Source organism: Castanea sativa, chromosome 3 (assembly GCF_040712315.1).
Source record: "Castanea sativa cultivar Marrone di Chiusa Pesio chromosome 3, ASM4071231v1".
Classification (NCBI taxonomy): domain Eukaryota; kingdom Viridiplantae; phylum Streptophyta; class Magnoliopsida; order Fagales; family Fagaceae; genus Castanea; species Castanea sativa.
The window spans coordinates 48,287,705-48,302,618 of record NC_134015.1 but is presented as its reverse complement, the minus strand read 5'-3'; positions in this window follow the sequence as shown (position 1 = coordinate 48,302,618).

Here is a 14,914-nt window from a genome sequence, read left to right as displayed (position 1 = left end):
TTGATTCTCTGGCTACCCTCATAACATCCTCGGCTCAAGGCTTACCTCAGGTTATCTTCGTTGAAGACATGTACAAGCCTACTGAGACTAAAGAGGATATGATCCGAATTCATCAAATCAGGGCAGGACCAAGTTGGATGGATCCTATGGTGCTATTCCTTAAGGAAGACATCTTGCCTGAAGAGAAGTCTGAGGCAGATAAAGTACGAAGAAAGGTACCTCAATTCTGGCTATTCGAGGATCAAAAGCTGTACAAACACTCTTTTTTTGGACCATACTTGCTGTGTATACACCCTAAAGTAACAGAGCTACTTCTAGAAGAGTTACATGAAGGGATTTGTGGAAGTTACATGGGAGGCAGATCTTTATCTCATAGGGCTCTTACCCAAGGGTATTGGTGGACAAATATGCAGAGGGAAGCACAAGAGTATGTGAAGAAGTGTGACCAGTGTCAGAGATTTACTCCCAACATTCATCAACTAGGGGCATCCTCAATCCTCTATCTAGGCCCTGGCCTTTTGTTTAATGGGGCTTGGATATTGTGGAACCCTTCCCTAAGGCAGTAGGAAATAGGAGGTGGCCGCTCGTCGGCACAGATTATTTCACTAAATGGGTTGAAGCTAAGCCACTATCAAATATCAGGGACTTGGATGCAAAAAGATTTTTTTAGAAAAACATTGTCACCAGGTTCAGAATTCCTCATACCTTTATCTCAGATAACAACATTCAATTTGATAGTAAGGTCTTCAGAAGATATTGCTGCGATCTGGGCATTACCAACAAATTTTCCACCCCGGCTTATCCACAGGGTAATGGACAGGCCAAGACTGTCAATAAAGTAATAGTGAATGGGCTTATTAAGAGGTTGGACGATGCTAAGGGAAAATAGGTGGAAGAATTGCCACACGTTCTTTAGGTCTATCAGACTACACCTCGCAGGTCCATAGGGGAGACCCACTTTTCAATGAATTATGGGGCCGAGGCTATAATTCCTCTCAAAACTGGTTTCCCAATGCTAAGGACGAGCTCTTTTATCCTAAACAACAATAATGGGTGGTTAAAAAGGAGCTTAGATTTGATTGAAGAACGAAGAGAAAAAGCCATGGTTCCATCGACATACTATCAGCATAAGCTCAAACAAGGCTATGACTAGAATGTGAAATCAAGACTGAAAGCTCGGATTTGTATTAAAAACACAAGAGCTGTTTAGACCCCACATTAAAAAATTATGGCTCGGTTGATTTTACTCTAACTTAAACTAAGTGCGGAATAGAGTAAATGCGAGCGAACAAACAATACAACTACTCTAAGCCATATTCAACAAATCACAGTAGTAAAATGAAAGCTAAAAGAGTAGGGAAGAGAGATGCAAACACAAGATAACATGTCGATGTGTTATCGAAGAGGAAACCGAAGAATTTGGTGAAAAACCTCTTTGCCGCCCTCCAAGTGGTAAATCGATCCACTAGAGAATAAAGTTGGAGTACACAAATAACAAAAGACCCTCCAAGCCTAGTCTACCCAATGTACTTGAGCCCTCCAAGCTCCTGCTACCAACAGACTTCACAGAGTCATGTCTTCTCTAACTTTTCGGATCCCGCAATACGCCCAATTGCATCCACCAAGTCTCATTGGCTTCTTTTGAAAAATCTCCAAAGCTTTCCAAGTTCCAAAACACTCTCTACACTCTAAAAAGATGTGCGGTGTGTTTGGGTACAAATCTTCTCTCAAGGTATGACAATGGGTGAGGGAAGGAGAAGAGGCTAGGATGATTTCTCACTAAGGATTAGCTTTCTCTAAAAGATGGGTGTGTGTGTTGTTGAAAACCTATCTAGGGTTTTTCTCTCTAAATGACCTCTTATACTTTTGTGGGTAATGAGAGTATATATAGTATGAGTGAGGGGTAAGAAAGTCACATTTAAAAATCCTCTAGGCAGAGAGTTTTGCGGGTATCTCTCATGAAGGCCTTATTCACGAGACAATTGCGAAATTGACAACCTAGCACGACTCTTCAGCTTCTAGTCATGTGCTTCTCACATGCCCTTTTCACGGGAACCCTTCTCGCGAACTTCTCGCGAGCTAGTCGCAAAATGCACTGATTTTCAATTAAGCTTGAGTCTTCACCAACTTAATACTAAACTCAATACAATAAAATCCTACAAAAATATAAGGAAACAAATTAAAGTAAATACAACACTTTTTGTCATGAAATAAAGCCAACATAAAACATAGTTGTAAATCACAACTTTACAAAGGTCACTAGCGCTAGGGGATTTGGTATTAAGAAAAGTTTTGGGTACTGCAAAGAACCCAGCCTAGGGTAAGTTGGGGCCCAACTGGGAAGGGCCATATCATATTACCTCTGTAGTTGGAATAGGAGCATATTATCTGGAAGATCTAGATGAAATGTTGTACCACGTCCCTAAAATATAAATAACTTACGAATGTATTATTATTAATGAAGGTTTTTTCTGTCATATATCGCTTATTACTTTATGCGTTACATTTCTCATTATTGTTAAGTATCAAATAGAACCTTGGCTATGTCTGGCTCCTCAGACCACATACCTTAGGTAAATTGATATTTTTAAAATATTATTCTAAATGTTAAATAGAACTTTAGTTAAGTCTGGTTCCTCGGACCATCTACTTTAGGTAAATTAACATTCCAAGTTATTTTCCTAAGTATCAAATAGAACCTTGACTATGCCTAGCTCCTCGGACCACATACCTTGGGTAAATTGATATTTTTTAATATTATTCTAAGTGTTAAACAGAACCTTAGTTATGTCTGGTTCCTTGGACCATCTACTTTGGGTATATTAACACTCCAAGTTATTTTCGTAAGTATCAAACAGAACCTTGGCTATGCCTGACTCCTCAGACTACATACCTTGGGTAAATTGATATTTTTTAAATATTATTCTAAGTGTTAAACAGAACCTTAGTTATGTCTGGTTCCTCAAATCATCTACTTTGGGTAAATTAACACCCCAAGTTATTTTCCTAAGTATCAAACAGAACCTTGGCTATGCCTGGCTCCTCGGACCACAAACCTTAAGTAAATTGATATTTTTTAAATATTATTCTAAGTGCTAAGCAGACCTTAGTTATATCTGGTTCCTCAGACCATCTACTTTGAGTAAATTAATGCTTCAGATTACTTTTCTAAGTGTTACACTGGATCTTGTTTATGTTTGGATCCTTGGATTATACATCTTGGAGATTCCCACTATAGTGACTTAAACGAATGGAAGTTCAAGAGCATCACTTAAAGCATTTGCAAGTATATCAGACATATCTGTTATTTGATCAATATCTGGTTATTTCCTCAAAATTAGTAAGCCTATTGGGAATAATGTGGATAAACATTTTGTTGTGATCTATGAATTTTGAAGTTAAAGGTATTATTGACTTAGTAATTTTTGATTCTGTTGAATAATTAGAGAGATATTGTCACTTATGCAGATAACAAAGTGGGGTATATCTCATTGTCCTGCTAATTAAGTATTAAGTAAAATAGAAATTATATAAGGAAAAGATACCAACATCACAATCATGAAAGAAAGACTTGTAACTTTCATTGATTTAAGCCTCAGGAAGAGGAAACTTACTTACAGAGGGTCAAATTACATTATAGTAAAAATAAAAAAATAAAAAAAAACTACTAAGCCTGAGAGAAAAATGGACAAGGACAAATCAGGGCTTCATCTTTATCACAAGTTTGTCCTTAGAAGTCTTTGGAGGCTGGTTAGGAGCTGTGTTGGTAGAAGCAAGCCCTTTACCCTTAGAGTCTTCCTTGGTGATGATAGGAAGGGACGCCAGGACAGTCTCCATTGGCTAGGTAGATCCTTTCTCCTTGGCAGGCTCCTTGGAGGCAATGGAGACCTGGGCAACATCATGGGCCACCTCTTTGATTGTTTCGGTTGATTTCCTTGTAGCCTCAGACTGCTCAACCTCCTCGGACGGATGGCCAGGGGAAGGAAAGGTTTGGACTAGGCTGTCTTTTCCAGCATCTGCTCCCTGGGAGGTAGCATCAACCTTGGGGATAGATGGACTAGGTGCCCGGATGACTGGAGGATAGTAGATACTTTCTGCTTTCCAAAGGGAAGAAGAGGCATCAACCTCAACCTGGGTAAGTGCCGCATTCCACATCTGGCGGCAGTAGTGTCTACATACCTCCGAGACCTCCAACCTAAGGTTTCCCTCGGTCTTAGCCACCCCGGCATCATATCCATCTTGCTCAGCTTGATCCTTTACCTTCTTGGCTTCCTCCCTAGCATTTTCTGCTTTTTCTTTGGCTTTGTTGGCTTCCTTCTTAGTCTTCTCAGACTCCGTTAAACTCTTATTGAGGGCCTCTATTTGTTTCTTTGTCACCGCATTGTCCTCGTCGGCCTGGCGAAACTGCAGACGTTGAGTCTCGGCCTGCCTCTCAGACACCTTAAGAGCTGCCTCAGTGCTCTTTTTATCACTTTCTGCCGAGTTTAACTTGGCAGTGACCTCATGCAACTTTTTCTCTACCACCTCAAAGGTCTTCTAGGCAGCAACGCACCTGGCCTCTTCGTCCTTCATTGTTCTATGCGTGCTGATGATTATCTCCTTAGTCCTATGAGCAGCTTGGACGGCCTTTTCCTAGAAATAAAAAGGAACAAAGAAGCATACTCAGGTTAGAAAAGTTAAGTGTAAAAAAAAATGATGATAAAAATGTTGATGATGGAAATGAATGAATGAAAAGTGGAGAAGAGTTAAATGGTAGTCTTACCAGAGCGAGTTCCTTCTTCAGTGTGAGGAAGACCTCATGTTTTCTCATCTACCTCAGCTCGTTCATATCCTCAAGTAGCAAAAGAGCTTGCTCCAAAGCGGCAGCCATGCAAGCAGCTGTTCTCAGATTAGAACTTCTAATAGAGGCGTCGGCAGTCACAACATCTCTATCTAGAATCATAGCCGGGGCCTAGGCTGGAGCAAATGTAGGAGCTTGAACCTCGACCCTCTTCTCCAAGGCCATCTGAGATGTCTGGGCCTGCTTGGCTCCTTTTTGAGGTTCAACTTCCTTAGAAAGATGACTTTTTCCCCCCTCTACCACATCCTTGCACTTAGGTTGATCCTTCTTTCTTTTGAGATAAGCTTGGTCAGCATGTTGTGGTTGGGTGGTGGAAGGGAGGGAAGTTTGGGCTGGTTGGACTTCCTTGGCTCCTGATCCTTAAGGGAGGGAAGTTTGGTTTGGGCGGTCTTACCTGACTCTTGACCCCCCATGTGGGACTCCATCAGGTTTCGGAGGCTCTATCTGCCTCTGCGTTGAATCGACATTGTGTTCGAGCTGGTGGGTTCTTTTTGTGGGTGGCTTGTTTATTATGAGGATGTAATGCCAAGGTCACCGGCTGGACTCCCACGGAAGAAGGTTGGTTGAAGACGTCAAATTCACCCTCGGAGTCTAAGACGTCAATGATTTCTTCCTCTTCCTTGATGATGGGTTGGGAGGAGGTAGCTTCACCGGTTGCATGTTGGGGTGGAAAGGCCACTGTAGGAATGCCTTCTAAGATAGGTTATGTGGTGAGAATGCCTTTTGGGATGGGGACGCTCTCGGGAAGGAGGAAACTCGGAGCGGTGACGCTTATCTGGTGCAGGCGGGGGTCGTTGGCCCTTATGACGCATTTCGGCGCCTGGAAGCTTTTGGATATGGGAGTATATCCAAGAATCAGATGCGCCGCTCTGAGCTGACCGTCACTATGGACGAACACCTCGGCCTTTAGGATATTGTCTAAACTCGTTTGGTTGACTAGACCGAAGTTTGGAATAGTGGCGTGTTTGTCTGCAAAATCATCAACAAGAATCAGCGTTAATCAAAGGAATGTTATATATACAGACATAAAGAAGAAAGAAAGAGTAAGGGGGATGATTATGGAATAATTGACCTAAACCTAGGGCACCACTTGGTTTCCCTTCTCTCTTCGGACAGGGGAGACCATCGTGCCACTCTCCAGATATGATAAAAAAATCTTTGTTCAGGCCTTTATTGGAATCAAGGAGGCATTGGATAAGCCTAACTCAGGAAACCTAGACTTTAGGTAATACCCCTGCCCCGTTAGGTGATGGGGGTTGTAGATCCAATTAATGTCATGATGGGTAAGTTCCAAACCCATCCTCACGTTAAGTGCATCTACAAAACCTAATATTCTAAACATGTTTAAGGCACATTGAGTGGGAGCTAATTAGTGAGCCCTAAGGTAATCCCTAGTGATTGTGCCCATGGGGATTCTCATCCCCCCCCCTCCATAAAGGTGATCATTGGGATTACTACTTCCCCCTCCCGCCTTTTCTCATGCCATTCCCCTAACTTACAGTATCTAATGGACACTCCGAGCAAGATCCTATATAGAGCTTTAAACTCCTCTATTTTCTCCTTGGAATCTATTAGAGAAGCGAATCTACCAATTTTCAAGAGAGGGTTGAAGGTATTGAAAGAAAAAGAGATGAAAGAAGGGTCGAGGAGTAAAAGACATAGAAGAGAAAGAGAAGTAGATGATAAGAAAATAAGTTAAAGAATTTTTAAAGACTTACATGAGAAAGAAAACTCTCCTTGGAGTAGCTCTCGAAAATTGTGAAGACACGAGTGGAGTAGGTAAACTTGCAGGTTCAGTGTATGAGTGCAAAAGTGAGATAAGGAGTTAATTTGGATGATATTTATATCAAATACGAGTTACAAGCGGGAAAATTTCAGCCCAGGTTTTAGCAAAATCCATAGCCATTGGATTCGCATCATGCTGTAAAACGTGGGGGACATAAAGCCATAGGAATTTAATGAAGGAGCGTATCGTAAGTCGAAGCGTTAGAAGCGTGTCTCGGGAAGTTTAAAAGGCACTCGCACGGTCAGGAATGATGTATAATGGGTGCAGAGTGATTATGATGACATCAAAATCCTCCTTTCTTACCGAGGAGCCAAAAGGAGAATCTCGAGGGGCTATTGTGGGGGAGATAGGTCCAAGAGTACGTATTTATATACATATTGGGCTGGAGGCCCAATCCAAGGATGTTAAGCAGTCCGAGGATGGATAAATATCTTACTAAGGATCCGTGTTGGTATATAGGGAGGTAAAGTCTGATCATGATCATTTGAGAAGGTGGTCCGAGGAGGAATACTTCCTGGGCTTAGTTGAGTGGAGGTCGGAATGGATTGTCTACCGTCTAGAGGCAACATCCCGTGGGACTCTGTTGATAAGGATATGCACCACTAGGGTATAGGACAAAAGAAAACTATGAAATATCTAAAAGGAAAGTTGCTACCACCGCATTAAATACCCTACAGCTAACTTTCTGGCCGCATTAATGAAGAAGTGATGTTAGAGTAGTATGGCTCAGCGTTATAACTGTTTCCAAAGGCTTCACGAAGGGGTTAATGGGACAAGTATCCGAACAAACAAGCTGATCTATACGTGGAGGTTAGGGAGAGGAGGAAGAATGATATAAAAGGTAGAAGAAACCCCCAGAAGATGGGGATCAGAGAAAAAAAGGAAGAAAAAATACTATAGACTTCATAAGAATATTTGTAATTCTAACCTTAAGAAGAAGGAAATATAAGAATTGACCTCCTTGGCTGGAGTCCGAGGACAATTTTCATTATACAAACTATGCTATCTTTATCATACTGTAATCTTTGCCCATTGTCATTATGATCTAAACTCATTAGAACTTAGATTTCTAATCCACTTTCTACAAATTCATTGTATTGGGTTTTTTGGGCCTATTCCTTTCTTTATTTTGGGCTTAGGTGCAAAAAGTGTCCTTATAGTGTGGATTAAAAATTTTCAATTATGAGATTTAGAAAAGAATGAGAAAATTAGCTTTTCCCACCATTAAAAAATTTCAACTTGTAGCATCCTACTTTAATATTATCTTTAATTCTAAACCAATCTATCTCTTTTGAAGTATACAAAGTATAAGCATGATCTTTCTTTTTGAATACATTATTTATCTCAATACATCCATAAAAATACATTGAATCAAAACATACATATATGAAGATACTTTGCAAAAAAACTAAATGTCTTATCAATCGTGTCTTTGCAAAATATCATATCAAGCATCGCTTGATAATGATTAATTTGATCGATTAGGAAAATAATTTGTTATATATCTATTAAGATTATTTTCTCTTCAGAAACTGCAAATTTGTCCACCCAAAAAGATTATAAAATAAAAAATTATTAGCAAAATCTCATAATTAAGTTTCTATGTGCATCATTATAATAATTAACAAAAAAAAAATAATGAAAATACAATTGTTAAAGCTAAAATATGTCACTAATCCAATCGTTTCAATTTGATTAACCTTTTTTTTTTATCTAAATAAGTGGTACTATAGAGTATTTTTAATACAATTATTAAGAGTACTTTCTCTACAAAAACTACAATTTTGTTCACCCAACATGATTTAAAAATAAACAAAACTTAGTAAAGTCTCATAGTTTAACATTTAAATAGATCACTAAAAAATAAAAAAGGAAAAAAAAATTTGATTAGGAATTGGAATACTAAAATACCTAAATATGCATAAAAGTCAATACAAATTTTTCAAAAAGAGTCACAAATGTGAAGTGACAATTAAATCAACAATAACAAAAAGAAATATTAGCAAGAAAAAAAAGTGGTTGAAACAATAAAAAAAAGCATTAAAAGAGACAAATTTGGAGAGAGAGAGAGAGAGAGAGAGAGAGAGAGTTTCGACCTTTTTGCAGTGAACAACTTGGAAGGAATAGGGGAGAGCGGTAGAAATGAAGTAAAAGAAAAAAATTTATAAGAAAATCAAGTTGGAAGAGCAAGGGTGGAAGCAGATGAAAGGTTTAAAAAAGTGAAACCATGGAATTTATGAAAATATAAAGGAAAAAATTTAAAACTTTAAAAAGGAAATCAAATGAAAAATTTAAGAAGCCATGATTGGAGAAGATGAAAAATTGAACTAAGAAAACAATGGTTGAAGAAGTTGAAAGGTTAAACAAAGTAAAAATTGCAAAAATAAAAAATAAAAAAGGATGCTAATGACATGGCACAAAAAGAGTTTTGTAAAATTTATTTTAAAGCTTCTGTTATTATATGATAGAATAGATAGATATGTATAAACATTGTTTTTTGTTTTAGATTCTTCATTGATTTTATTGCTTAGTTATAAACATCTAAATTAAAGTAGATAAATCTGTAAATGCAAAGTTACATATAAATTTAAAACTGTCCAAGATGAATGTGTAAAGTCAATCTATATTTAATATATTCTCAAAAAAATATTTATATATTTTAATATTTTCAACAAAATTTAGAAATAAAAATTAAATAATAAAAAGAATGATTATGCTGTCAATGATGTGGCGGATGAGGTGGTGCAATATGAGCATAGCAATAATAAATATAATGCTTCAACTTTTAAGTATATATTGTTTTAGATTCTTTATTGATTTTATTGCTTAGTTATAAACATCTAAATTAAAGTAGATAAACATGTAAATGCAAAGTTATATATAAAGTTAAAACCGCCCGTATAAATTCAATTTATATTTAATATATTCTCAAAAATATATTTATATATTTTAATGTTGTCAACAAAATTTAGAACTAAAAATTAAATAAAAAAAAGAATGAATATCCCGTCAATGATGTGGTGAATGAGGTGGCACAATATGAGCATAACAACAATAAAGATTACGCTTCAACTTTTAAATATGGATTATGCTAACGTATGCCTTTAGAGCAATGGTTAACAATCAATTTTAGAAAAATTTTGATACTATTTTTATAAAAAATGAAAAAAACTGTCAAAACATTAATTTTTTTTTTCATAAAAATTTTCTTTAAATAGATTGTCACCTATTAACCTAAGGACATCAGTTAGTATTTTCCTTTAGGTATATATAGATATAGATTAGGAGTTGTGGTACTAAATATTTTTAGAGCCATTGTCAATATAAATCATTTTACAAATGTTTTTATACTAATTTTTACAAGAAATTAAAAAAGTCAAAATATTAATTAATTTATTTTTATTTTAATAAAAACTTTTTAAAAATAATTAAATAACAAATGCTTTTCTAATATAATACCTGTCCTTTTAATATTTACCATTAATATCTTATTATCTAGATAGATATGCAATATTTTGTGAAAATTTATTGCTGACCGTATAATTATTGTATCATTTATGAGACTTGATTGTCGGTGGGAACGTTAAAATACCAATTGCCAAGACAGCCCTACTATCACTTTCAATTTTATCTGCTATAGTGTCCCTCATTTCGGTTTTAACGTTGTGGAAGGAAGGAGAGGGTTTGAACTTTGAACTTTGAAGGCCGTACTAGATATAGATGTTGCGTCATAAATCATAATATCATTCCAGAGTCATAGGACAAGAGTTATGGCAGTCTGTGGCACTTGCATTTAATTCTCTTTTGGAAATTGACTTCTCAGAACTTGAATATCCAAAAATTTACCCCATCTTTAATGTTATAGAGGTGTCATAGCCTTTTCTATCCATATGCCAGAATTGTACACTGCAAGGAATCAAATAAATACGCAAACAGACCTCTGTTTTGCTTTTGAGGCCAAATGGTGTTCTGAAAATTGTTAGAGAAATGATACTGTGAGGACCGTGGGGAGACGTAATTGTCTCATACATGAGCATTCAATGCAACAGAGCGTAAAGTGTGGTGTGGAAACCGGGAAAAAAAAAAAAAAAACGTTCTTTGTGATAAGAGAGCTAGTGGGTAGATGAATCAAACTATTCCTAAAATAGTTTAGATTTCACTCAGTAAAAAGGCTCATTTATATTGACGTAAAATTACTTTTAGTTTTTATATTTTAGTATTTTTTTATTTTAGTTTTTATATTTTAATTTTTTTATTTTTAGTACTTAATTTAATTAACACGTTTTATTTTAGTTCTTTTCATTAGCTTACCAACAAAAATTGCTTAGATGGCAAATTGATGTTGATGTGGCAAATTGATACTGACGTGGCTAATTAAAAAATAATAAAAATTTTTAATTAGCATTTAAAAAAATGCCAGATTCTAAATACAAAAAAATTATTAATTAATTTTAACGAAATTAAAAAAGAAAAAACAAAATTAAAAACAACAAAATACATCAATTCAGATTTAATTTATTTTAAACAAAAACACAATCACATTTAAATATCAACACAAGAATATAAAGAACTAACCCAAAACAAAACACAAAAAACACAAATATTAACACAAGATCACAAACACAAAGAACACAATAAAAAAAACATAAACTCCTGAGACCCATAAAACAAGATCACCACCTAAAACTCATCATCAACACCATCACAACACCATCCACAAGGTCGGCAACACCATCACAACACCATCCACAAGGTGAGTTGGCGGCATGTAAGGTCGACGACGGTGAGATCGCCAACTTGTAAGGCAGCGGTGGTGAGATCCATAGCAAAACCCATCAGAATCCACCTCGCCGTAACCCACACCGATCTCCACCAAACCCATCACCAATCTGAGCAACCTAGAAAAATCCACCCCCATCGTGACCTCGCCAAGGACCTCACCATGACCTCGCCAAGGACCTACACCATAAACCCATGAAATCAACCCACAACCCAGAAACTCAGATCGGTGAGGGGCGAGACCAGTGGTGAGTTGGCAGCATGTAAGGTCGGCGGCGGTGAGATTGGCAACTTGTAAGGCAGCGGTGGTGAGGTCCATAGCAAAACCCATCAGAATCCACCTCGCAGTGACCCATGCTGATCTCTACCAAACCCATCACCAATATGAGCAATCTAGAAAAATCCACCCCTATCTCCACCTCACTGTGACCTCGCTAACGTCCAACAAAACCCAGCAACACCGGACTTGAGAGAACCACGACCCACAACCCACTTCAGCTATACCCACCTCTTCCTTTAAGCACTGGTCACAGAATTAAAAAATAAAATTAAAAAAAAATAAAATTAAAAAAAAAAAAACAACAACAAAAAACAATAACAACAACCACCACAGAACCTGCCGGAACAACCGCAGAAAATGAACCATTGTGATGTTGATGTTGGGAGGAGGATGGTGTTTGGGTCTGAAGAGTTTATGTTTGTTATTGTGTTCTTTGTGTTTGTGATCTTGTGTTAATGTTTGTGTTTTTTGTGTTTTGTTATGGGTTTGTGCTTCATGTTTTTGTGTTGATGTTTAAATCTGTGATTGTGTTCTTCAAAATGAATTAGATATGAATTGATGTATTTTATTGTTTTTAATTTTGTTTTTTCTTTTTTAATTTCGTTAAAATTAATTAATAATTTTTTTATTTAGATTTTGACGTGGCATTTTTTTAAATGCTAATTAAAATTTTTTATTATTTTTTAATTGGCCACGTTAGCATCAGTTTGCCACCTAAGCAATTTCCGTTAGTGGGCTAACGGAAAGGACTAAAATGGAACGCGTTAATTGAATTATGGACAAAAAGTGGTAAAATTAAAATGTAGGGACTAAAATAGAAAAACGCCAAAATGTAGGGACTAAAAGTGCATTTATGCCTTATTTATTTATAAACAAGTTAAATTTGAGACTTAGTTTTAAGCTTGTTTAATAAATAAATCTAAGTCCAAGTTAAAAAAAAAAAAAATCATAGCAAAATTTTTGAATAGACTCAGGAATATTAAGGCTTGATACAAAACAAGTTGAGTTTAAACTCATTTATGAGCTCGATAATATGCTTGATATAAGCTTGATAATTAAACTTAAATCTTATTAAGACTTTAAGTAATGGGGAGTTGGGATTACCTGTTTAAACCAAATTAACCTGATAATAAGCTTAATATATCATAATGTACTTGGGTTGGATCTTGGATCTTAAGTTTAAAAACTTGATATTGAGTATAAGTTCAGGTTTGATATTGAGTTTGAGCTCAACTTGACCAATAAATCAAATTGAGCTCAAGATTTTAGACTTTTTGACAAGCTTGAGCTCAAACATCATTTATAGGCTTGATTCGAACTTAGGCCAAGCTTGTACATTTTACATTAGTTATTAAGCTAAGTTTGAACACTCACAATTCTACAAAACTCAACTAGTTTACGGCCCTAAAAAGAAGTCTTGGGCTTTTGATTTCATTTTGAATGTCTTTTACCAAGATACAACTTTCTAAATACTCAATTTGACAAAAGAAAAAAGAGAGGCAATTCTTGGCAACTACTGGCCAAAGGTAAAATTACTCCCATTGCACAAGTTTTTTTACTCCATATTTATGATCCAACAAACATGATCAGTTGGGTCCTGATTGCAATACATTTGTTGTCATATCTTATGATATATGATAGGTGTTGAGAAAGAAAATGCAGAGCTTCCCAAAATATAGGACCTGTTTTTTTTGTTTATAACTCACTAGCTACCAAATTAACAGCAAAGGATGGTCATGCTTAGTTAGTTCAGTGCCTCAGTGGTCCAACTCTTTACAATATGGTGTAGTTTGTTGAGAGAATCCCAGATTCTTCGCATATAATAAGCTCCCAATTCAGAATTCAGAGCCTTCTCTGTATCGTATACAACTGAAATTGTTTAGGCTTATATCAAAGATGGGAAATTAGCTTTAAAGAGTGAGACAATGTTGGCCTCCAGCTCAATCATTGTGTGCCGGTATGCCATAAAAAACTTGCAAGATAAATGGGTTTTTGGCACTTGGAAACTGTGTTTATGGATCATCCTTTTTGATAAATGAAATACTTAACATTGATGTTAACAATATGTATGAAGCAAATTCAACCTTTCTATTGTTATTTGTATTCATAATCAATCTCTTATTTGTATTTCTATTGTATTTCTTATTTGTATTTCATGGAGAAGACCAAATAGTATCACCAATCTACAGAGCCATAGAATAGAGTATGGGAATGTGTCAATAATTACTGTTGTTTAGTAAGTTGTGCATGAGGAATAAGTAATTAATGTTTTTACTATTTAATAAATCCTGTTTATTTTGGAAGATATTAAAGTTTATAGTAATCTATTGTAGGTCTTTGACTTCTAATGTGTTGTAATTTATTGCTTATAAATCTCAATCAGGAATGACATTAATGTGATTGCAAATTTGTCTTACTTTTTGAATTAAGTGATTCACTCGTAACATTTGAGTGGCAACTAAAAATCATCCACTTTATCTGTTGTTCTAGGCTTCTAGCAGCTTTTGGCCTGCATGAAAATAGAGAGTGTGCATCATTTAATGATTAGCTCTTGCATTATGAAATGTGTTGGAATTTGTAGATTTTGGTGTTTGATAAATACAGTTGCAATTCACATGCCCAATAATACTCACTTTTTTTGTTTGTTGGCACTCTCTGTCCCATTTTGGAATATCCCAAACAATGTTAACAACTATTCTAACCTCCTAGACAATGGCCTTAGCCTTTATGGATGTCGTCCCCTTTGTAGGGTTAGTTTCAACTTTCAAGGGTTCAGTCCCTTCTACACACCTAACAAAAACATGGGTTCTAGATAAGACCAAAAACAAAAAAGGACTACTCAAACCTAGTGGTCAAGAACGATCCAAGTCTCCTTAACTTTAACTTTTCACCAGGAAACTAACTATCAAGTCTCTTTAATTTTTCGCCACTGCTACCAGTACCCATAACCACAGATATACGAAGGAATTTGTTTGAGGTTCATTAAGTAAGCACAAGTTTTTTTTACAACAGACGGTTGAAGTAGTAGAGATTTCCATTAATTGAGGACTGTCTTCTTTGCAGCGCAGCAAATGCTGTCCTATTAGGTTTCCCCTGTTTGAAGGGAAGTTCATTTATAAGAGACGATAAAGTTGATATATAGACCAAAAAAAAAAAAAAAATGATAAAAAAATTCACAACTTGCTGATATAATAGATAAATTAGTGATGGATTTATAGATGAGAACATC